We start from the raw sequence: 23,958 nt of genomic DNA on the forward strand, positions 1-23,958 counted from the left end.
GGCGGCGGACAGCCGCCGCCGAACCGCCGGCACCGCGATGGTAAGGCCGACGTGTCGGCTGCGATACGAGCCACGCGGCCGGTACCGTACCCGTGAGTTTGCGATCGAAAGCGCTGTCGGCCGGGAGTGTGTGCGGCCTAGCCGGCGGCGGACTAGGCGGACGAGAAGGAAGCGATTGGGAGCCAGCAAAAAGAATGCGGACGCTTCGGCGGCGGACTGCCGCAGGCGAGATGGAAAGGCCGACGTGTCGGCTGCGATACGGGCCGCCAAGGCGGACGAGAAGGAAGAAGGAAGAAGATGAAGAAGCCGAAGCAGCGAGTCGTGGCGGCAGCGAGAAGGAAGCGATTGTGAGCGAGCAAAGAGAATGCGGACGCCTCGGCGGCGGACGGCCGCAGCCGAACCGCCGGTGCGATGGAAAGGCCTACGTATCGGCTGCCTTACGAGCCACGCGGCCGGTAGCGTACCCGTAAGTTGGCGATCGAAAGCGCTGTCGGCCGGGAGTGTGTGTGTGTGTCTGTGTGTGTGTGTTACACGGCGGCCAAGGCGGCCAAGGCGGACGAGAAAGAAGAAGAAGCAGAGGAGGAAGAAGCAGCAGCAAGCGGCAGCGAGAGGGAAGCGATTGGCAGCGAGTAAAGAGAATGCGGACGCCTCGGCGGCGGACGGCCGCAGCCGAACCGCCGGTGCGATGGAAAGGCCTACGTATCGGCTGCCTTACGAGCCACGCAGCCGGTAGCGTACCCGTGAGTTGGCGATCGAAAGCGCTGTCGGCCGAGAGTGTGTGTGTCTGTGTGTGTGTGTGTGTTACACGGCGGCCAAGGCGGACGAGAAAGAAGAAGAAGAAGCGGCAGCGAGAGGGAAGCGATTGGCAGCGAGTAAAGAGAATGCGGACGCCTCGGCGGCGGACGGCCGCCGGCTTGATGGAAAGGCCGACGTGTCGGCGCTGCGATACGAGCCACGCGGCCGCTACCGTACCCGTGACGGGGCCCGATTCCCGATTCGCGAGTTTGCGGGTCGGGGCCCGGCGGAATAGTCAGGCTCTAGGTGACCCTCATACCCCAAGGGGGTCCAGACTACTATGTAGGGTAGTCGTCGATCGGACGGTCGTACCCTATGACCCGCACCCCGAACCGCAGCCGATTGAAAGGCAGACGGTCGGCCGGCGGCCGGCCGGCCGGGCGCCGCCGCGTACCCGCAGAGCCGATCGAAAGAGGCCGAATTGAGAGCGACGCCTCGGCGGCGGACAGCCGCCGCCGAACCGCCGGCACCGCGATGGTAAGGCCGACGTGTCGGCTGCGATACGAGCCACGCGGCCGGTACCGTACCCGTGAGTTTGCGATCGAAAGCGCTGTCGGCCGGGAGTGTGTGCGGCCTAGCCGGCGGCGGACTAGGCGGACGAGAAGGAAGCGATTGGGAGCCAGCAAAAAGAATGCGGACGCTTCGGCGGCGGACTGCCGCAGGCGAGATGGAAAGGCCGACGTGTCGGCTGCGATACGGGCCGCCAAGGCGGACGAGAAGGAAGAAGGAAGAAGATGAAGAAGCCGAAGCAGCAAGCAAGCAAGCAAGCCGAGCGAGTCGTGGCGGCAGCGAGAAGGAAGCGATTGTGAGCGAGCAAAGAGAATGCGGACGCCTCGGCGGCGGACGGCCGCAGCCGAACCGCCGGTGCGATGGAAAGGCCTACGTATCGGCTGCCTTACGAGCCACGCGGCCGGTAGCGTACCCGTAAGTTGGCGATCGAAAGCGCTGTCGGCCGGGAGTGTGTGTGTGTGTCTGTGTGTGTGTGTTACACGGCGGCCAAGGCGGCCAAGGCGGACGAGAAAGAAGAAGAAGCAGAGGAGGAAGAAGCAGCAGCAAGCGGCAGCGAGAGGGAAGCGATTGGCAGCGAGTAAAGAGAATGCGGACGCCTCGGCGGCGGACGGCCGCAGCCGAACCGCCGGTGCGATGGAAAGGCCTACGTATCGGCTGCCTTACGAGCCACGCAGCCGGTAGCGTACCCGTGAGTTGGCGATCGAAAGCGCTGTCGGCCGAGAGTGTGTGTGTCTGTGTGTGTGTGTGTGTTACACGGCGGCCAAGGCGGACGAGAAAGAAGAAGAAGAAGCGGCAGCGAGAGGGAAGCGATTGGCAGCGAGTAAAGAGAATGCGGACGCCTCGGCGGCGGACGGCCGCCGGCTAGATGGAAAAGGCCGATGTGTCGGCTGCGATACGAACCACGCGGCCGCTAGCGTACCCGTTTCGGGGTCCGAGTTCCCGAGTTCGCGAGTTTGCGGCTCGGGGTGCGGTGGGATAGTCACCCTCTAGGTGACCCTCATACCCCCAGGGGGTCCAGACTACTATGTAGGGTAGTCGTCGATCGGACGGTCGTACCCTATGACCCGCACCCCGAACCGCAGCCGATTGAAAGGCAGACGGTCGGCCGGCGGCCGGCCGGCCGGGCGCCGCCGCGTACCCGCAGAGCCGATCGAAAGAGGCCGAATTGAGAGCGACGCCTCGGCGGCGGACTGCCGCCGCCGAACCGCCGGCACCGCGATGGAAAGGCCGACGTGTCGGCTGCGATACGAGCCACGCGGCCGGTACCGTACCCGTGAGTTTGCGATCGAAAGCGCTGTCGGCCGGGAGTGTGTGCGGCCTAGCCGGCGGACTAGGCGGACGAGAAGGAAGCGATTGGGAGCGAGCAAAAAGAATGCGGACGCTTCGGCGGCGGACTGCCGCCGGCGAGATGGAAAGGCCGACGTGTCGGCTGCGATACGGGCCGCCAAGGCCGCCAAGGCGGACGAGAAGGAAGAAGATGAAGAAGCCGAAGCAGCAGGCCGAGCGAGTCGTGGCGGCAGCGTGAAGGAAGCGATTGTGAGCGAGCAAAGAGAATGCGGACGCCTCGGCGGCGGACGGCCGCAGCCGAACCGCCGGTGCGATGGAAAGGCCTACGTATCGGCTGCCTTACGAGCCACGCGGCCGGTAGCGTACCCGTAAGTTGGCGATCGAAAGCGCTGTCGACCGGGAGTGTGTGTGTCTGTGTGTGTGTGTTACACGGCGGCCAAGGCGGACGAGAAAGAAGAAGAAGAGGAAGAAGCAGCAGCAAGCGGCAGCGAGAGGGAAGCGACTGGCAGCGAGTAAAGAGAATGCGGACGCCTCGGCGGCGGACGGCCGCCGGCTAGATGGAAAAGGCCGACGTGTCGGCGCTGCGATACGAGCCACGCGGCCGCTAGCGTACCCGTTTGGGGGTCCGAGTTCCCGAGTTCGCGAGTTTGCGGCTCGGGGTGCGGTGGGATAGTCACCCTCTAGGTGACCCTCATACGCCAAGGGGGTCCAGACTACTATGTAGGGTAGTCGTCGATCGGACGGTCGTACCCTATGACCCGCACCCCGAACCGCAGCCGATTGAAAGGCAGACGGTCGGCCGGCGGCCGGCCGGCCGGGCGCCGCCGCGTACCCGCAGAGCCGATCGAAAGAGGCCGAATTGAGAGCGACGCCTCGGCGGCGGACTGCCGCCGCCGAACCGCCGGCACCGCGATGGAAAGGCCGACGTGTCGGCTGCGATACGAGCCACGCGGCCGGTACCGTACCCGTGAGTTTGCGATCGAAAGCGCTGTCGGCCGGGAGTGTGTGCGGCCTAGCCGGCGGACTAGGCGGACGAGAAGGAAGCGATTGGGAGCGAGCAAAAAGAATGCGGACGCTTCGGCGGCGGACTGCCGCCGGTGAGATGGAAAGGCCGACGTGTCGGCTGCGATACGGGCCGCCAAGGCGGACGAGAAGGAAGAAGATGAAGAAGCCGAAGCAGCAGGCCGAGCGAGTCGTGGCGGCAGCGTTAAGGAAGCGATTGTGAGCGAGCAAAGAGAATGCGGACGCCTCGGCGGCGGACAGCCGCCGCCGAACCGCCGGTTCGATTGAAATGCCGACGTGTCGGCTGCGATACGAGCCACGCGGCCGGTACCGTACCCGTGAGTTTGCGATCGAAAGCGCTGTCGGCCGGGAGTGTGTGTGTCTGTGTGTGTTACACGGCCGCCTAGGCGGACGAGAAAGAAGAAGCAGGCCGAGCGAGTCGTGGCGGCGGCAGCAGCAGCAGCGGCGGAAGTAGCAGCGAGAAGGAAGCAATTGGGAGCGAGCAAAGAGAATGCGTACGCCTCGGCGGCGGACTGCCGCCGCCGAACCGCCGCGGCTCGATGGAAAGGCCGATGTGTCGGCTGCGATACGAACCACGCGGCCGCTAGCGTACCCGTTTCGGGGTCCGAGTTCCCGAGTTCGCGAGTTTGCGGCTCGGGGTGCGGTGGGATAGTCACCCTCTAGGTGACCCTCATACCCCCAGGGGGTCCAGACTACTATGTAGGGTAGTCGTCGATCGGACGGTCGTACCCTATGACCCGCACCCCGAACCGCAGCCGATTGAAAGGCAGACGGTCGGCCGGCGGCCGGCCGGCCGGGCGCCGCCGCGTACCCGCAGAGCCGATCGAAAGAGGCCGAATTGAGAGCGACGCCTCGGCGGCGGACTGCCGCCGCCGAACCGCCGGCACCGCGATGGAAAGGCCGACGTGTCGGCTGCGATACGAGCCACGCGGCCGGTACCGTACCCGTGAGTTTGCGATCGAAAGCGCTGTCGGCCGGGAGTGTGTGCGGCCTAGCCGGCGGACTAGGCGGACGAGAAGGAAGCGATTGGGAGCGAGCAAAAAGAATGCGGACGCTTCGGCGGCGGACTGCCGCCGGCGAGATGGAAAGGCCGACGTGTCGGCTGCGATACGGGCCGCCAAGGCCGCCAAGGCGGACGAGAAGGAAGAAGATGAAGAAGCCGAAGCAGCAGGCCGAGCGAGTCGTGGCGGCAGCGTGAAGGAAGCGATTGTGAGCGAGCAAAGAGAATGCGGACGCCTCGGCGGCGGACGGCCGCAGCCGAACCGCCGGTGCGATGGAAAGGCCTACGTATCGGCTGCCTTACGAGCCACGCGGCCGGTAGCGTACCCGTAAGTTGGCGATCGAAAGCGCTGTCGACCGGGAGTGTGTGTGTCTGTGTGTGTGTGTTACACGGCGGCCAAGGCGGACGAGAAAGAAGAAGAAGAGGAAGAAGCAGCAGCAAGCGGCAGCGAGAGGGAAGCGACTGGCAGCGAGTAAAGAGAATGCGGACGCCTCGGCGGCGGACGGCCGCCGGCTAGATGGAAAAGGCCGACGTGTCGGCGCTGCGATACGAGCCACGCGGCCGCTAGCGTACCCGTTTGGGGGTCCGAGTTCCCGAGTTCGCGAGTTTGCGGCTCGGGGTGCGGTGGGATAGTCACCCTCTAGGTGACCCTCATACGCCAAGGGGGTCCAGACTACTATGTAGGGTAGTCGTCGATCGGACGGTCGTACCCTATGACCCGCACCCCGAACCGCAGCCGATTGAAAGGCAGACGGTCGGCCGGCGGCCGGCCGGCCGGGCGCCGCCGCGTACCCGCAGAGCCGATCGAAAGAGGCCGAATTGAGAGCGACGCCTCGGCGGCGGACTGCCGCCGCCGAACCGCCGGCACCGCGATGGAAAGGCCGACGTGTCGGCTGCGATACGAGCCACGCGGCCGGTACCGTACCCGTGAGTTTGCGATCGAAAGCGCTGTCGGCCGGGAGTGTGTGCGGCCTAGCCGGCGGACTAGGCGGACGAGAAGGAAGCGATTGGGAGCGAGCAAAAAGAATGCGGACGCTTCGGCGGCGGACTGCCGCCGGTGAGATGGAAAGGCCGACGTGTCGGCTGCGATACGGGCCGCCAAGGCGGACGAGAAGGAAGAAGATGAAGAAGCCGAAGCAGCAGGCCGAGCGAGTCGTGGCGGCAGCGTTAAGGAAGCGATTGTGAGCGAGCAAAGAGAATGCGGACGCCTCGGCGGCGGACAGCCGCCGCCGAACCGCCGGTTCGATTGAAATGCCGACGTGTCGGCTGCGATACGAGCCACGCGGCCGGTACCGTACCCGTGAGTTTGCGATCGAAAGCGCTGTCGGCCGGGAGTGTGTGTGTCTGTGTGTGTTACACGGCCGCCTAGGCGGACGAGAAAGAAGAAGCAGGCCGAGCGAGTCGTGGCGGCGGCAGCAGCAGCAGCGGCGGAAGTAGCAGCGAGAAGGAAGCAATTGGGAGCGAGCAAAGAGAATGCGTACGCCTCGGCGGCGGACTGCCGCCGCCGAACCGCCGCGGCTCGATGGAAAGGCCGATGTGTCGGCTGCGATACGAACCACGCGGCCGCTAGCGTACCCGTTTCGGGGTCCGAGTTCCCGAGTTCGCGAGTTTGCGGCTCGGGGTGCGGTGGGATAGTCACCCTCTAGGTGACCCTCATACCCCCAGGGGGTCCAGACTACTATGTAGGGTAGTCGTCGATCGGACGGTCGTACCCTATGACCCGCACCCCGAACCGCAGCCGATTGAAAGGCAGACGGTCGGCCGGCGGCCGGCCGGCCGGGCGCCGCCGCGTACCCGCAGAGCCGATCGAAAGAGGCCGAATTGAGAGCGACGCCTCGGCGGCGGACTGCCGCCGCCGAACCGCCGGCACCGCGATGGAAAGGCCGACGTGTCGGCTGCGATACGAGCCACGCGGCCGGTACCGTACCCGTGAGTTTGCGATCGAAAGCGCTGTCGGCCGGGAGTGTGTGCGGCCTAGCCGGCGGACTAGGCGGACGAGAAGGAAGCGATTGGGAGCGAGCAAAAAGAATGCGGACGCTTCGGCGGCGGACTGCCGCCGGCGAGATGGAAAGGCCGACGTGTCGGCTGCGATACGGGCCGCCAAGGCCGCCAAGGCGGACGAGAAGGAAGAAGATGAAGAAGCCGAAGCAGCAGGCCGAGCGAGTCGTGGCGGCAGCGTGAAGGAAGCGATTGTGAGCGAGCAAAGAGAATGCGGACGCCTCGGCGGCGGACGGCCGCAGCCGAACCGCCGGTGCGATGGAAAGGCCTACGTATCGGCTGCCTTACGAGCCACGCGGCCGGTAGCGTACCCGTAAGTTGGCGATCGAAAGCGCTGTCGACCGGGAGTGTGTGTGTCTGTGTGTGTGTGTTACACGGCGGCCAAGGCGGACGAGAAAGAAGAAGAAGAGGAAGAAGCAGCAGCAAGCGGCAGCGAGAGGGAAGCGACTGGCAGCGAGTAAAGAGAATGCGGACGCCTCGGCGGCGGACGGCCGCCGGCTAGATGGAAAAGGCCGACGTGTCGGCGCTGCGATACGAGCCACGCGGCCGCTAGCGTACCCGTTTGGGGGTCCGAGTTCCCGAGTTCGCGAGTTTGCGGCTCGGGGTGCGGTGGGATAGTCACCCTCTAGGTGACCCTCATACGCCAAGGGGGTCCAGACTACTATGTAGGGTAGTCGTCGATCGGACGGTCGTACCCTATGACCCGCACCCCGAACCGCAGCCGATTGAAAGGCAGACGGTCGGCCGGCGGCCGGCCGGCCGGGCGCCGCCGCGTACCCGCAGAGCCGATCGAAAGAGGCCGAATTGAGAGCGACGCCTCGGCGGCGGACTGCCGCCGCCGAACCGCCGGCACCGCGATGGAAAGGCCGACGTGTCGGCTGCGATACGAGCCACGCGGCCGGTACCGTACCCGTGAGTTTGCGATCGAAAGCGCTGTCGGCCGGGAGTGTGTGCGGCCTAGCCGGCGGACTAGGCGGACGAGAAGGAAGCGATTGGGAGCGAGCAAAAAGAATGCGGACGCTTCGGCGGCGGACTGCCGCCGGTGAGATGGAAAGGCCGACGTGTCGGCTGCGATACGGGCCGCCAAGGCGGACGAGAAGGAAGAAGATGAAGAAGCCGAAGCAGCAGGCCGAGCGAGTCGTGGCGGCAGCGTTAAGGAAGCGATTGTGAGCGAGCAAAGAGAATGCGGACGCCTCGGCGGCGGACAGCCGCCGCCGAACCGCCGGTTCGATTGAAATGCCGACGTGTCGGCTGCGATACGAGCCACGCGGCCGGTACCGTACCCGTGAGTTTGCGATCGAAAGCGCTGTCGGCCGGGAGTGTGTGTGTCTGTGTGTGTTACACGGCCGCCTAGGCGGACGAGAAAGAAGAAGCAGGCCGAGCGAGTCGTGGCGGCGGCAGCAGCAGCAGCGGCGGAAGTAGCAGCGAGAAGGAAGCAATTGGGAGCGAGCAAAGAGAATGCGTACGCCTCGGCGGCGGACTGCCGCCGCCGAACCGCCGCGGCTCGATGGAAAGGCCGATGTGTCGGCTGCGATACGAACCACGCGGCCGCTAGCGTACCCGTTTCGGGGTCCGAGTTCCCGAGTTCGCGAGTTTGCGGCTCGGGGTGCGGTGGGATAGTCACCCTCTAGGTGACCCTCATACCCCCAGGGGGTCCAGACTACTATGTAGGGTAGTCGTCGATCGGACGGTCGTACCCTATGACCCGCACCCCGAACCGCAGCCGATTGAAAGGCAGACGGTCGGCCGGCGGCCGGCCGGCCGGGCGCCGCCGCGTACCCGCAGAGCCGATCGAAAGAGGCCGAATTGAGAGCGACGCCTCGGCGGCGGACTGCCGCCGCCGAACCGCCGGCACCGCGATGGAAAGGCCGACGTGTCGGCTGCGATACGAGCCACGCGGCCGGTACCGTACCCGTGAGTTTGCGATCGAAAGCGCTGTCGGCCGGGAGTGTGTGCGGCCTAGCCGGCGGACTAGGCGGACGAGAAGGAAGCGATTGGGAGCGAGCAAAAAGAATGCGGACGCTTCGGCGGCGGACTGCCGCCGGCGAGATGGAAAGGCCGACGTGTCGGCTGCGATACGGGCCGCCAAGGCCGCCAAGGCGGACGAGAAGGAAGAAGATGAAGAAGCCGAAGCAGCAGGCCGAGCGAGTCGTGGCGGCAGCGTGAAGGAAGCGATTGTGAGCGAGCAAAGAGAATGCGGACGCCTCGGCGGCGGACGGCCGCAGCCGAACCGCCGGTGCGATGGAAAGGCCTACGTATCGGCTGCCTTACGAGCCACGCGGCCGGTAGCGTACCCGTAAGTTGGCGATCGAAAGCGCTGTCGACCGGGAGTGTGTGTGTCTGTGTGTGTGTGTTACACGGCGGCCAAGGCGGACGAGAAAGAAGAAGAAGAGGAAGAAGCAGCAGCAAGCGGCAGCGAGAGGGAAGCGACTGGCAGCGAGTAAAGAGAATGCGGACGCCTCGGCGGCGGACGGCCGCCGGCTAGATGGAAAAGGCCGACGTGTCGGCGCTGCGATACGAGCCACGCGGCCGCTAGCGTACCCGTTTGGGGGTCCGAGTTCCCGAGTTCGCGAGTTTGCGGCTCGGGGTGCGGTGGGATAGTCACCCTCTAGGTGACCCTCATACGCCAAGGGGGTCCAGACTACTATGTAGGGTAGTCGTCGATCGGACGGTCGTACCCTATGACCCGCACCCCGAACCGCAGCCGATTGAAAGGCAGACGGTCGGCCGGCGGCCGGCCGGCCGGGCGCCGCCGCGTACCCGCAGAGCCGATCGAAAGAGGCCGAATTGAGAGCGACGCCTCGGCGGCGGACTGCCGCCGCCGAACCGCCGGCACCGCGATGGAAAGGCCGACGTGTCGGCTGCGATACGAGCCACGCGGCCGGTACCGTACCCGTGAGTTTGCGATCGAAAGCGCTGTCGGCCGGGAGTGTGTGCGGCCTAGCCGGCGGACTAGGCGGACGAGAAGGAAGCGATTGGGAGCGAGCAAAAAGAATGCGGACGCTTCGGCGGCGGACTGCCGCCGGTGAGATGGAAAGGCCGACGTGTCGGCTGCGATACGGGCCGCCAAGGCGGACGAGAAGGAAGAAGATGAAGAAGCCGAAGCAGCAGGCCGAGCGAGTCGTGGCGGCAGCGTTAAGGAAGCGATTGTGAGCGAGCAAAGAGAATGCGGACGCCTCGGCGGCGGACAGCCGCCGCCGAACCGCCGGTTCGATTGAAATGCCGACGTGTCGGCTGCGATACGAGCCACGCGGCCGGTACCGTACCCGTGAGTTTGCGATCGAAAGCGCTGTCGGCCGGGAGTGTGTGTGTCTGTGTGTGTTACACGGCCGCCTAGGCGGACGAGAAAGAAGAAGCAGGCCGAGCGAGTCGTGGCGGCGGCAGCAGCAGCAGCGGCGGAAGTAGCAGCGAGAAGGAAGCAATTGGGAGCGAGCAAAGAGAATGCGTACGCCTCGGCGGCGGACTGCCGCCGCCGAACCGCCGCGGCTCGATGGAAAGGCCGATGTGTCGGCTGCGATACGAACCACGCGGCCGCTAGCGTACCCGTTTCGGGGTCCGAGTTCCCGAGTTCGCGAGTTTGCGGCTCGGGGTGCGGTGGGATAGTCACCCTCTAGGTGACCCTCATACCCCCAGGGGGTCCAGACTACTATGTAGGGTAGTCGTCGATCGGACGGTCGTACCCTATGACCCGCACCCCGAACCGCAGCCGATTGAAAGGCAGACGGTCGGCCGGCGGCCGGCCGGCCGGGCGCCGCCGCGTACCCGCAGAGCCGATCGAAAGAGGCCGAATTGAGAGCGACGCCTCGGCGGCGGACTGCCGCCGCCGAACCGCCGGCACCGCGATGGAAAGGCCGACGTGTCGGCTGCGATACGAGCCACGCGGCCGGTACCGTACCCGTGAGTTTGCGATCGAAAGCGCTGTCGGCCGGGAGTGTGTGCGGCCTAGCCGGCGGACTAGGCGGACGAGAAGGAAGCGATTGGGAGCGAGCAAAAAGAATGCGGACGCTTCGGCGGCGGACTGCCGCCGGCGAGATGGAAAGGCCGACGTGTCGGCTGCGATACGGGCCGCCAAGGCCGCCAAGGCGGACGAGAAGGAAGAAGATGAAGAAGCCGAAGCAGCAGGCCGAGCGAGTCGTGGCGGCAGCGTGAAGGAAGCGATTGTGAGCGAGCAAAGAGAATGCGGACGCCTCGGCGGCGGACGGCCGCAGCCGAACCGCCGGTGCGATGGAAAGGCCTACGTATCGGCTGCCTTACGAGCCACGCGGCCGGTAGCGTACCCGTAAGTTGGCGATCGAAAGCGCTGTCGACCGGGAGTGTGTGTGTCTGTGTGTGTGTGTTACACGGCGGCCAAGGCGGACGAGAAAGAAGAAGAAGAGGAAGAAGCAGCAGCAAGCGGCAGCGAGAGGGAAGCGACTGGCAGCGAGTAAAGAGAATGCGGACGCCTCGGCGGCGGACGGCCGCCGGCTAGATGGAAAAGGCCGACGTGTCGGCGCTGCGATACGAGCCACGCGGCCGCTAGCGTACCCGTTTGGGGGTCCGAGTTCCCGAGTTCGCGAGTTTGCGGCTCGGGGTGCGGTGGGATAGTCACCCTCTAGGTGACCCTCATACGCCAAGGGGGTCCAGACTACTATGTAGGGTAGTCGTCGATCGGACGGTCGTACCCTATGACCCGCACCCCGAACCGCAGCCGATTGAAAGGCAGACGGTCGGCCGGCGGCCGGCCGGCCGGGCGCCGCCGCGTACCCGCAGAGCCGATCGAAAGAGGCCGAATTGAGAGCGACGCCTCGGCGGCGGACTGCCGCCGCCGAACCGCCGGCACCGCGATGGAAAGGCCGACGTGTCGGCTGCGATACGAGCCACGCGGCCGGTACCGTACCCGTGAGTTTGCGATCGAAAGCGCTGTCGGCCGGGAGTGTGTGCGGCCTAGCCGGCGGACTAGGCGGACGAGAAGGAAGCGATTGGGAGCGAGCAAAAAGAATGCGGACGCTTCGGCGGCGGACTGCCGCCGGTGAGATGGAAAGGCCGACGTGTCGGCTGCGATACGGGCCGCCAAGGCGGACGAGAAGGAAGAAGATGAAGAAGCCGAAGCAGCAGGCCGAGCGAGTCGTGGCGGCAGCGTTAAGGAAGCGATTGTGAGCGAGCAAAGAGAATGCGGACGCCTCGGCGGCGGACAGCCGCCGCCGAACCGCCGGTTCGATTGAAATGCCGACGTGTCGGCTGCGATACGAGCCACGCGGCCGGTACCGTACCCGTGAGTTTGCGATCGAAAGCGCTGTCGGCCGGGAGTGTGTGCGGCCTAGCCGGCGGACTAGGCGGACGAGAAGGAAGCGATTGGGAGCGAGCAAAAAGAATGCGGACGCTTCGGCGGCGGACTGCCGCCGGCGAGATGGAAAGGCCGACGTGTCGGCTGCGATACGGGCCGCCAAGGCCGCCAAGGCGGACGAGAAGGAAGAAGATGAAGAAGCCGAAGCAGCAGGCCGAGCGAGTCGTGGCGGCAGCGTGAAGGAAGCGATTGTGAGCGAGCAAAGAGAATGCGGACGCCTCGGCGGCGGACGGCCGCAGCCGAACCGCCGGTGCGATGGAAAGGCCTACGTATCGGCTGCCTTACGAGCCACGCGGCCGGTAGCGTACCCGTAAGTTGGCGATCGAAAGCGCTGTCGACCGGGAGTGTGTGTGTCTGTGTGTGTGTGTTACACGGCGGCCAAGGCGGACGAGAAAGAAGAAGAAGAGGAAGAAGCAGCAGCAAGCGGCAGCGAGAGGGAAGCGACTGGCAGCGAGTAAAGAGAATGCGGACGCCTCGGCGGCGGACGGCCGCCGGCTAGATGGAAAAGGCCGACGTGTCGGCGCTGCGATACGAGCCACGCGGCCGCTAGCGTACCCGTTTGGGGGTCCGAGTTCCCGAGTTCGCGAGTTTGCGGCTCGGGGTGCGGTGGGATAGTCACCCTCTAGGTGACCCTCATACGCCAAGGGGGTCCAGACTACTATGTAGGGTAGTCGTCGATCGGACGGTCGTACCCTATGACCCGCACCCCGAACCGCAGCCGATTGAAAGGCAGACGGTCGGCCGGCGGCCGGCCGGCCGGGCGCCGCCGCGTACCCGCAGAGCCGATCGAAAGAGGCCGAATTGAGAGCGACGCCTCGGCGGCGGACTGCCGCCGCCGAACCGCCGGCACCGCGATGGTAAGGCCGACGTGTCGGCTGCGATACGAGCCACGCGGCCGGTACCGTACCCGTGAGTTTGCGATCGAAAGCGCTGTCGGCCGGGAGTGTGTGCGGCCTAGCCGGCGGCGGACTAGGCGGACGAGAAGGAAGCGATTGGGAGCCAGCAAAAAGAATGCGGACGCTTCGGCGGCGGACTGCCGCAGGCGAGATGGAAAGGCCGACGTGTCGGCTGCGATACGGGCCGCCAAGGCGGACGAGAAGGAAGAAGGAAGAAGATGAAGAAGCCGAAGCAGCGAGTCGTGGCGGCAGCGAGAAGGAAGCGATTGTGAGCGAGCAAAGAGAATGCGGACGCCTCGGCGGCGGACGGCCGCAGCCGAACCGCCGGTGCGATGGAAAGGCCTACGTATCGGCTGCCTTACGAGCCACGCGGCCGGTAGCGTACCCGTAAGTTGGCGATCGAAAGCGCTGTCGGCCGGGAGTGTGTGTGTGTGTGTCTGTGTGTGTGTGTTACACGGCGGCCAAGGCGGCCAAGGCGGACGAGAAAGAAGAAGAAGCAGAGGAGGAAGAAGCAGCAGCAAGCGGCAGCGAGAGGGAAGCGATTGGCAGCGAGTAAAGAGAATGCGGACGCCTCGGCGGCGGACGGCCGCAGCCGAACCGCCGGTGCGATGGAAAGGCCTACGTATCGGCTGCCTTACGAGCCACGCAGCCGGTAGCGTACCCGTGAGTTGGCGATCGAAAGCGCTGTCGGCCGAGAGTGTGTGTGTCTGTGTGTGTGTGTGTGTTACACGGCGGCCAAGGCGGACGAGAAAGAAGAAGAAGAAGCGGCAGCGAGAGGGAAGCGATTGGCAGCGAGTAAAGAGAATGCGGACGCCTCGGCGGCGGACGGCCGCCGGCTTGATGGAAAGGCCGACGTGTCGGCGCTGCGATACGAGCCACGCGGCCGCTACCGTACCCGTGACGGGGCCCGATTCCCGATTCGCGAGTTTGCGGGTCGGGGCCCGGCGGAATAGTCAGGCTCTAGGTGACCCTCATACCCCAAGGGGGTCCAGACTACTATGTAGGGTAGTCGTCGATCGGACGGTCGTACCCTATGACCCGCACCCCGAACCGCAGCCGATTGAAAGGCAGACGGTCGGCCGGCGGCCGGCCGGCCGGGCGCCGCCGCGTACCCGCAGAGCCGATCGAAAGAGGCCGAATTGAGAGCGACGCCTCGGCGGCGGACAGCCGCCGCCGAACCGCCGGCACCGCGATGGTAAGGCCGACGTGTCGGCTGCGATACGAGCCACGCGGCCGGTACCGTACCCGTGAGTTTGCGATCGAAAGCGCTGTCGGCCGGGAGTGTGTGCGGCCTAGCCGGCGGCGGACTAGGCGGACGAGAAGGAAGCGATTGGGAGCCAGCAAAAAGAATGCGGACGCTTCGGCGGCGGACTGCCGCAGGCGAGATGGAAAGGCCGACGTGTCGGCTGCGATACGGGCCGCCAAGGCGGACGAGAAGGAAGAAGGAAGAAGATGAAGAAGCCGAAGCAGCAAGCAAGCAAGCAAGCCGAGCGAGTCGTGGCGGCAGCGAGAAGGAAGCGATTGTGAGCGAGCAAAGAGAATGCGGACGCCTCGGCGGCGGACGGCCGCAGCCGAACCGCCGGTGCGATGGAAAGGCCTACGTATCGGCTGCCTTACGAGCCACGCGGCCGGTAGCGTACCCGTAAGTTGGCGATCGAAAGCGCTGTCGGCCGGGAGTGTGTGTGTGTGTCTGTGTGTGTGTGTTACACGGCGGCCAAGGCGGCCAAGGCGGACGAGAAAGAAGAAGAAGCAGAGGAGGAAGAAGCAGCAGCAAGCGGCAGCGAGAGGGAAGCGATTGGCAGCGAGTAAAGAGAATGCGGACGCCTCGGCGGCGGACGGCCGCAGCCGAACCGCCGGTGCGATGGAAAGGCCTACGTATCGGCTGCCTTACGAGCCACGCAGCCGGTAGCGTACCCGTGAGTTGGCGATCGAAAGCGCTGTCGGCCGAGAGTGTGTGTGTCTGTGTGTGTGTGTGTGTTACACGGCGGCCAAGGCGGACGAGAAAGAAGAAGAAGAAGCGGCAGCGAGAGGGAAGCGATTGGCAGCGAGTAAAGAGAATGCGGACGCCTCGGCGGCGGACGGCCGCCGGCTAGATGGAAAAGGCCGATGTGTCGGCTGCGATACGAACCACGCGGCCGCTAGCGTACCCGTTTCGGGGTCCGAGTTCCCGAGTTCGCGAGTTTGCGGCTCGGGGTGCGGTGGGATAGTCACCCTCTAGGTGACCCTCATACCCCCAGGGGGTCCAGACTACTATGTAGGGTAGTCGTCGATCGGACGGTCGTACCCTATGACCCGCACCCCGAACCGCAGCCGATTGAAAGGCAGACGGTCGGCCGGCGGCCGGCCGGCCGGGCGCCGCCGCGTACCCGCAGAGCCGATCGAAAGAGGCCGAATTGAGAGCGACGCCTCGGCGGCGGACTGCCGCCGCCGAACCGCCGGCACCGCGATGGAAAGGCCGACGTGTCGGCTGCGATACGAGCCACGCGGCCGGTACCGTACCCGTGAGTTTGCGATCGAAAGCGCTGTCGGCCGGGAGTGTGTGCGGCCTAGCCGGCGGACTAGGCGGACGAGAAGGAAGCGATTGGGAGCGAGCAAAAAGAATGCGGACGCTTCGGCGGCGGACTGCCGCCGGCGAGATGGAAAGGCCGACGTGTCGGCTGCGATACGGGCCGCCAAGGCCGCCAAGGCGGACGAGAAGGAAGAAGATGAAGAAGCCGAAGCAGCAGGCCGAGCGAGTCGTGGCGGCAGCGTGAAGGAAGCGATTGTGAGCGAGCAAAGAGAATGCGGACGCCTCGGCGGCGGACGGCCGCAGCCGAACCGCCGGTGCGATGGAAAGGCCTACGTATCGGCTGCCTTACGAGCCACGCGGCCGGTAGCGTACCCGTAAGTTGGCGATCGAAAGCGCTGTCGACCGGGAGTGTGTGTGTCTGTGTGTGTGTGTTACACGGCGGCCAAGGCGGACGAGAAAGAAGAAGAAGAGGAAGAAGCAGCAGCAAGCGGCAGCGAGAGGGAAGCGACTGGCAGCGAGTAAAGAGAATGCGGACGCCTCGGCGGCGGACGGCCGCCGGCTAGATGGAAAAGGCCGACGTGTCGGCGCTGCGATACGAGCCACGCGGCCGCTAGCGTACCCGTTTGGGGGTCCGAGTTCCCGAGTTCGCGAGTTTGCGGCTCGGGGTGCGGTGGGATAGTCACCCTCTAGGTGACCCTCATACGCCAAGGGGGTCCAGACTACTATGTAGGGTAGTCGTCGATCGGACGGTCGTACCCTATGACCCGCACCCCGAACCGCAGCCGATTGAAAGGCAGACGGTCGGCCGGCGGCCGGCCGGCCGGGCGCCGCCGCGTACCCGCAGAGCCGATCGAAAGAGGCCGAATTGAGAGCGACGCCTCGGCGGCGGACTGCCGCCGCCGAACCGCCGGCACCGCGATGGAAAGGCCGACGTGTCGGCTGCGATACGAGCCACGCGGCCGGTACCGTACCCGTGAGTTTGCGATCGAAAGCGCTGTCGGCCGGGAGTGTGTGCGGCCTAGCCGGCGGACTAGGCGGACGAGAAGGAAGCGATTGGGAGCGAGCAAAAAGAATGCGGACGCTTCGGCGGCGGACTGCCGCCGGTGAGATGGAAAGGCCGACGTGTCGGCTGCGATACGGGCCGCCAAGGCGGACGAGAAGGAAGAAGATGAAGAAGCCGAAGCAGCAGGCCGAGCGAGTCGTGGCGGCAGCGTTAAGGAAGCGATTGTGAGCGAGCAAAGAGAATGCGGACGCCTCGGCGGCGGACAGCCGCCGCCGAACCGCCGGTTCGATTGAAATGCCGACGTGTCGGCTGCGATACGAGCCACGCGGCCGGTACCGTACCCGTGAGTTTGCGATCGAAAGCGCTGTCGGCCGGGAGTGTGTGTGTCTGTGTGTGTTACACGGCCGCCTAGGCGGACGAGAAAGAAGAAGCAGGCCGAGCGAGTCGTGGCGGCGGCAGCAGCAGCAGCGGCGGAAGTAGCAGCGAGAAGGAAGCAATTGGGAGCGAGCAAAGAGAATGCGTACGCCTCGGCGGCGGACTGCCGCCGCCGAACCGCCGCGGCTCGATGGAAAGGCCGATGTGTCGGCTGCGATACGAACCACGCGGCCGCTAGCGTACCCGTTTCGGGGTCCGAGTTCCCGAGTTCGCGAGTTTGCGGCTCGGGGTGCGGTGGGATAGTCACCCTCTAGGTGACCCTCATACCCCCAGGGGGTCCAGACTACTATGTAGGGTAGTCGTCGATCGGACGGTCGTACCCTATGACCCGCACCCCGAACCGCAGCCGATTGAAAGGCAGACGGTCGGCCGGCGGCCGGCCGGCCGGGCGCCGCCGCGTACCCGCAGAGCCGATCGAAAGAGGCCGAATTGAGAGCGACGCCTCGGCGGCGGACTGCCGCCGCCGAACCGCCGGCACCGCGATGGAAAGGCCGACGTGTCGGCTGCGATACGAGCCACGCGGCCGGTACCGTACCCGTGAGTTTGCGATCGAAAGCGCTGTCGGCCGGGAGTGTGTGCGGCCTAGCCGGCGGACTAGGCGGACGAGAAGGAAGCGATTGGGAGCGAGCAAAAAGAATGCGGACGCTTCGGCGGCGGACTGCCGCCGGCGAGATGGAAAGGCCGACGTGTCGGCTGCGATACGGGCCGCCAAGGCCGCCAAGGCGGACGAGAAGGAAGAAGATGAAGAAGCCGAAGCAGCAGGCCGAGCGAGTCGTGGCGGCAGCGTGAAGGAAGCGATTGTGAGCGAGCAAAGAGAATGCGGACGCCTCGGCGGCGGACGGCCGCAGCCGAACCGCCGGTGCGATGGAAAGGCCTACGTATCGGCTGCCTTACGAGCCACGCGGCCGGTAGCGTACCCGTAAGTTGGCGATCGAAAGCGCTGTCGACCGGGAGTGTGTGTGTCTGTGTGTGTGTGTTACACGGCGGCCAAGGCGGACGAGAAAGAAGAAGAAGAGGAAGAAGCAGCAGCAAGCGGCAGCGAGAGGGAAGCGACTGGCAGCGAGTAAAGAGAATGCGGACGCCTCGGCGGCGGACGGCCGCCGGCTAGATGGAAAAGGCCGACGTGTCGGCGCTGCGATACGAGCCACGCGGCCGCTAGCGTACCCGTTTGGGGGTCCGAGTTCCCGAGTTCGCGAGTTTGCGGCTCGGGGTGCGGTGGGATAGTCACCCTCTAGGTGACCCTCATACGCCAAGGGGGTCCAGACTACTATGTAGGGTAGTCGTCGATCGGACGGTCGTACCCTATGACCCGCACCCCGAACCGCAGCCGATTGAAAGGCAGACGGTCGGCCGGCGGCCGGCCGGCCGGGCGCCGCCGCGTACCCGCAGAGCCGATCGAAAGAGGCCGAATTGAGAGCGACGCCTCGGCGGCGGACTGCCGCCGCCGAACCGCCGGCACCGCGATGGAAAGGCCGACGTGTCGGCTGCGATACGAGCCACGCGGCCGGTACCGTACCCGTGAGTTTGCGATCGAAAGCGCTGTCGGCCGGGAGTGTGTGCGGCCTAGCCGGCGGACTAGGCGGACGAGAAGGAAGCGATTGGGAGCGAGCAAAAAGAATGCGGACGCTTCGGCGGCGGACTGCCGCCGGTGAGATGGAAAGGCCGACGTGTCGGCTGCGATACGGGCCGCCAAGGCGGACGAGAAGGAAGAAGATGAAGAAGCCGAAGCAGCAGGCCGAGCGAGTCGTGGCGGCAGCGTTAAGGAAGCGATTGTGAGCGAGCAAAGAGAATGCGGACGCCTCGGCGGCGGACGGCCACCGCCGAACCGCCGGTTCGATTGAAATGCCGACGTGTCGGCTGCGATACGAGCCACGCGGCTGGTACCGTACCCGTGAGTTTGCGATCGAAAGCGCTGTCGGCCGGGAGTGTGTGTGTCTGTGTGTGTTACACGGCGGCCTAGGCGGACGAGAAAGAAGAAGCAGGCCGAGCGAGTCGTGGCGGCGGCAGCAGCAGCGGCGGAAGTAGCAGCGAGAAGGAAGCAATTGGGAGCGAGCAAAGAGAATGCGTACGCCTCGGCGGCGGACTGCCGCCGCCGAACCGCCGCGGCTCGATGGAAAGGCCGATGTGTCGGCTGCGATACGAACCACGCGGCCGCTAGCGTACCCGTTTCGGGGTCCGAGTTCCCGAGTTCGCGAGTTTGCGGCTCGGGGTGCGGTGGGATAGTCACCCTCTAGGTGACCCTCATACCCCCAGGGGGTCCAGACTACTATGTAGGGTAGTCGTTGATCGGATGGGTTCGCCGACTGGAAGGAATGTTTTAGCCTCTCATTAATTCCGACGGTCGGACCCGCCTAACCCGCCGCACGATTGCTTTTACACGGCCGGCGTGTCCTCGATTCTTCCGCCGACCACCTCCTCGCCTAGTAGTGAGCTACCTCGCCTTCGCTGACGACGTCGTTCCGCGCCCCGCGCCGCGTCAGATTAGCTCGCTCGCCTCGCCGACAGCCGCCTGCCCGCCTGTTCGTGCTGTCACCATCGACCGATCGGTATCCTCCTCTTCCTCGCCTACGCCAAGCACTCCGACCGGAAGGGATATCCTCGCCTCTCCTTTCTACTGACGGTCGGACCCGCTTAACCCGCCGCTCGATTGATTCTACACGGCCGGCGCGTCCACGATTCTTCCGCCGACCACCCGCCCGCCGCCTCGTAACGAGCCCCTCGCCCTCGCTGACGCCGTCGTTCCGCGCCCCGCGCCGCGTCAGATTCGCTCGTTCGCCCGCCGACAGCCGCCTGCCCGCCTGTTCGTGCTGTCACCATCGACCGATCGGTATCCTCCTCCTCCTCTTCCTCGCCTACGCCAAGCACTCCGACCGGAAGGGATATCCTCGCCTCTCCTTTCTGCTGACGGTCGGACCCGCTTAACCCGCCGCTCGATTGATTCTACACGGCCGGCGCGTCCACGATTCTTCCGCCGACCACCCGCCCGCCGCCTCGTAACGAGCCCCTCGCCCTCGCTGACGCCGTCGTTCCGCGCCGCGCCGCGTCAGATTCGCTCGTTCGCCCGCCGACAGCCGCCTGCCCGCCTGTTCGTGCTGTCACCATCGACCGATCGGTATCCTCCTCCTCCTCTTCCTCGCCTACGCCAAGCACTCCGACCGGAAGGGATATCCTCGCCTCTCCTTTCTGCTGACGGTCGGACCCGCTTAACCCGCCGCTCGATTGATTCTACACGGCCGGCGCGTCCACGATTCTTCCGCCGACCACCCGCCCGCCGCCTCGTAACGAGCCCCTCGCCCTCGCTGACGCCGTCGTTCCGCGCCCCGCGCCGCGTCAGATTCGCTCGCTCGTTCGCCCGCCGACAGCCGCCTGCCCGCCTGTTCGTGCTGTCACCATCGACCGATCGGTATCCTCCTCTCCTCTTCCACGCCTACGCCAAGCACTCCGACCGGAAGGGATGTCCTCGCCTCTCCTTTCTGCTGACGGTCGGACCCGCTTAACCCGCCGCTCGATTGATTCTACACGGCCGGCGCGTCCACGATTCTTCCGCCGACCACCCGCCCGCCGCCTCGTAACGAGCCCCTCGCCCTCGACTGACGCCGTCGTTCCGCGCCCCGCGCCGCGTCAGATTCGCTCGTTCGCCCGCCGACAGCCGCCTGCCCGCCTGTTCGTGCTGTCACCATCGACCGATCGGTATCCTCCTCCTCCTCCTCTTCCTCGCCTACGCCAAGCACTCCGACCGGAAGGGATGTCCTCGCCTCTCCTTTCTGCTGACGGTCGGACCCGCTTAACCCGCCGCTCGATTGATTCTACACGGCCGGCGCGTCCACGATTCTTCCGCCGACCACCCGCCCGCCGCCTCGTAACGAGCCCCTCGCCCTCGCTGACGCCGTCGTTCCGCGCCCCGCGCCGCGTCAGATTCGCTCGCTCGTTCGCCCGCCGACAGCCGCCTGCCCGCCTGTTCGTGCTGTCACCATCGACCGATCGGTATCCTCCTCCTCCTCTTCCACGCCTACGCCAAGCACTCCGACCGGAAGGGATGTCCTCGCCTCTCCTTTCTGCTGACGGTCGGACCCGCTTAACCCGCCGCTCGATTGATTCTACACGGCCGGCGCGTCCACGATTCTTCCGCCGACCACCCGCCCGCCGCCTCGTAACGAGCCCCTCGCCCTCGACTGACGCCGTCGTTCCGCGCCCCGCGCCGCGTCAGATTCGCTCGTTCGCCCGCCGACAGCCGCCTGCCCGCCTGTTCGTGCTGTCACCATCGACCGATCGGTATCCTCCTCCTCCTCTTCCTCGCCTACGCCAAGCACTCCGACCGGAAGGGATGTCCTCGCCTCTCCTTTCTGCTGACGGTCGGACCCGCTTAACCCGCCGCTCGATTGATTCTACACGGCCGGCGCGTCCACGATTCTTCCGCCGAACCTCAATATCTCTCTCGCCATCCAGCCGGTTTCGTAAGCCGCGGCCGGGCCCCCTCGCAATCGTCGGCCCTCTAACAGTGCAGCCTCAGCCGAGCAACGAGCAAGTAGAAGCGGCGGCGGCGTCATCAGCGGTGAACGAAGCCCGCAAATCGTTTCCGCTGTCGTTATGCTTCCTTCTCGTTCTCTCTCTGGCAGCTGCCGACCGCGCAGTTTTCACCCAGCCTGCGTCCGCCCGAATACAGTGCGCTAGGCCGACGGTGCTGCACGCTTTGCGGCTCCACGAACATCAATATCTCTCTCGTCTTCCTTCCTGGCGTCGGCCGGCCAACATCGCCGTCGTCGCCGTCGCCTCCTCCTCGCCTTTCCGGCGCCATCCAGCCGGTTTCGTAAGCCGCGGCCGGGCCCCCTCGCAATCGTCGGCCCTCTAACAGTGCAGCCTCAGCCGAGCAACGAGCAAGTAGAAGCGGCGGCGTCATCAGCGGTGAACGAAGCCCGCAAATCGTTTCCGCTGTCGTTATGCTTCCTTCTCGTTCTCTCTCTGGCAGCTGCCGACCGCGCAGTCTTCACCCAGCCTGCGTCCGCCCGAATACAGTGGGCTAGGCCGACGGTGCTGCACGCTTTGCGGCTCCATGAACATCAATATCTCTCTCGTCTTCCTTCCTGGCGTCGGCCGGCCAACATCGCCGTCGTCGTCGTCGTCGTCGTCGTCGTCGCCTCCTCCTCGCCTTTCCGGCGCCATCCAGCCGGTTTCGTAAGCCGCGGCCGGGCCCCCTCGCAATCGTCGGCCCTCTAACAGTGCAGCCTCAGCCGAGCAACGAGCAACAAGCAACGAGCAAGTAGCAGCGGTGAACGAGGCCTGCAAATCGTTTCCGCTGTCGTTGTGCTTCCTTCTCGTTCTCTCTCTGGCAGCTGCCGACCGCGCAGTTTTCACCCAGCCTGCGTCCGCCCGAATACAGTGCGCTAGGCCGACGGTGCTGCACGCTTTGCGGCTCCACGAACATCAATATCTCTCTCGTCTTCCTTCCTGGCGTCGGCCGGCCAACATCGCCGTCGTCGCCGTCGTCGCCTCCTCCTCGCCTTTCCGGCGCCATCCAGCCGGTTTCGTAAGCCGCGGCCGGGCCCCCTCGCAATCGTCGGCCCTCTAACAGTGCAGCCTCAGCCGAGCAACGAGCAACGAGCAAGTAGAAGCGGCGTCATCAGCGGTGAACGAAGCCCGCAAATCGTTTCCGCTGTCGTTATGCTTCCTTCTCGTTCTCTCTCTGGCAGCTGCCGACCGCGCAGTTTTCACCCAGCCTGCGTCCGCCCGAATACAGTGCGCTAGGCCGACGGTGCTGCACGCTTTGCGGCTCCACGAACATCAATATCTCTCTCGTCTTCCTTCCTGGCGTCGGCCGGCCAACATCGCCGTCGTCGCCGTCGCCTCCTCCTCGCCTTTCCGGCGCCATCCAGCCGGTTTCGTAAGCCGCGGCCGGGCCCCCTCGCAATCGTCGGCCCTCTAACAGTGCGGCCTCAGCCGAGCAACGAGCAACGAGCAAGTAGAAGCGGCGGCGTCATCAGCGGTGAACGAAGCCCGCAAATCGTTTCCGCTGTCGTTATGCTTCCTTCTCGTTCTCTCTCTGGCAGCTGCCGACCGCGCAGTTTTCACCCAGCCTGCGTCCGCCCGAATACAGTGCGCTAGGCCGACGGTGCTGCACGCTTTGCGGCTCCACGAACATCAATATCTCTCTCGTCTTCCTTCCTGGCGTCGGCCGGCCAACATCGCCGTCGTCGTCGTCGCCTCCTCCTCGCCTTTCCGGCGCCATCCAGCCGGTTTCGTAAGCCGCGGCCGGGCCTCCTCGCAATCGTCGGCCCTCTAACAGTGCAGCCTCAGCCGAGCAACGAGCAAGTAGAAGCGGCGGCGTCATCAGCGGTGAACGAAGCCCGCAAATCGTTTCCGCTGTCGTTATGCTTCCTTCTCGTTCTCTCTCTGGCAGCTGCCGACCGCGCAGTTTTCACCCAGCCTGCGTCCGCCCGAATACAGTGCGCCGCGTCAGGCTCGCTCGCTCGCTCGCCCCGCCGACAGCCGCCTGCCCGCCTGTTCGTGCTGTCACCATCGACCGATCGGTATCCTCCTCCTCCTCGCCGACCCGCGGCCTCGTCGACGTCGTCTTCGAGGACCCGGTCAGGTTACGCCGCTGACCTCGTGTCGCGTCGCCGCCGGCGCGGCGGACGGGCTAGTTGTCGCTTCCCGATCCGCCACAGGCGACGCGACGTCACCGAAAGAGAGCGGTGCTGTGTGTTCGTCCCGCTAGACCGGGACGGATCAACAACCGTGGCTACAACTCCGGGTTTCGCGGCGGTGGTGCCCCCCCCCCGCAATCTCCTCGCGCTCGCCCATCCCGGCATCGTCGTTGCTTTGGCTCGTTCGGCGGCTGCCGACAACGCCGTTTTCGTCATCGCACACACGCTTCTCGTTGACCGCAGCCCGTGCTGTCGCAATCGTTTCGGCTCGCTCGCTTCCCCGCTCGTCGTCCTTCTCGCGTGGCGGCGGCGGCGGCGGCAGCAGCAGCCAGAAACCGCCTCGCTTCTTCAACCCGCACCGGCGCCCGTCCTACCGCAGCGGCCCGGTGTGCGGCAGTCGGATCGCAAACCGTTTCTACTCGGCGAACTCTTTTTCTTCCGTCTGGCGCGCTTTTCCGCTGCTACAGCAGAGCGGCGGATTAGGACGCGTAACGTACGTACGAACGAACGGCTACCGCAGCAGCAGCAGCGGCGGCCG

Source organism: Octopus bimaculoides, unplaced genomic scaffold, assembly GCF_046866305.1.
Source record: "Octopus bimaculoides isolate indiv1 unplaced genomic scaffold, ASM4686630v1 contig40, whole genome shotgun sequence".
NCBI classification, from domain to species: domain Eukaryota; kingdom Metazoa; phylum Mollusca; class Cephalopoda; order Octopoda; family Octopodidae; genus Octopus; species Octopus bimaculoides.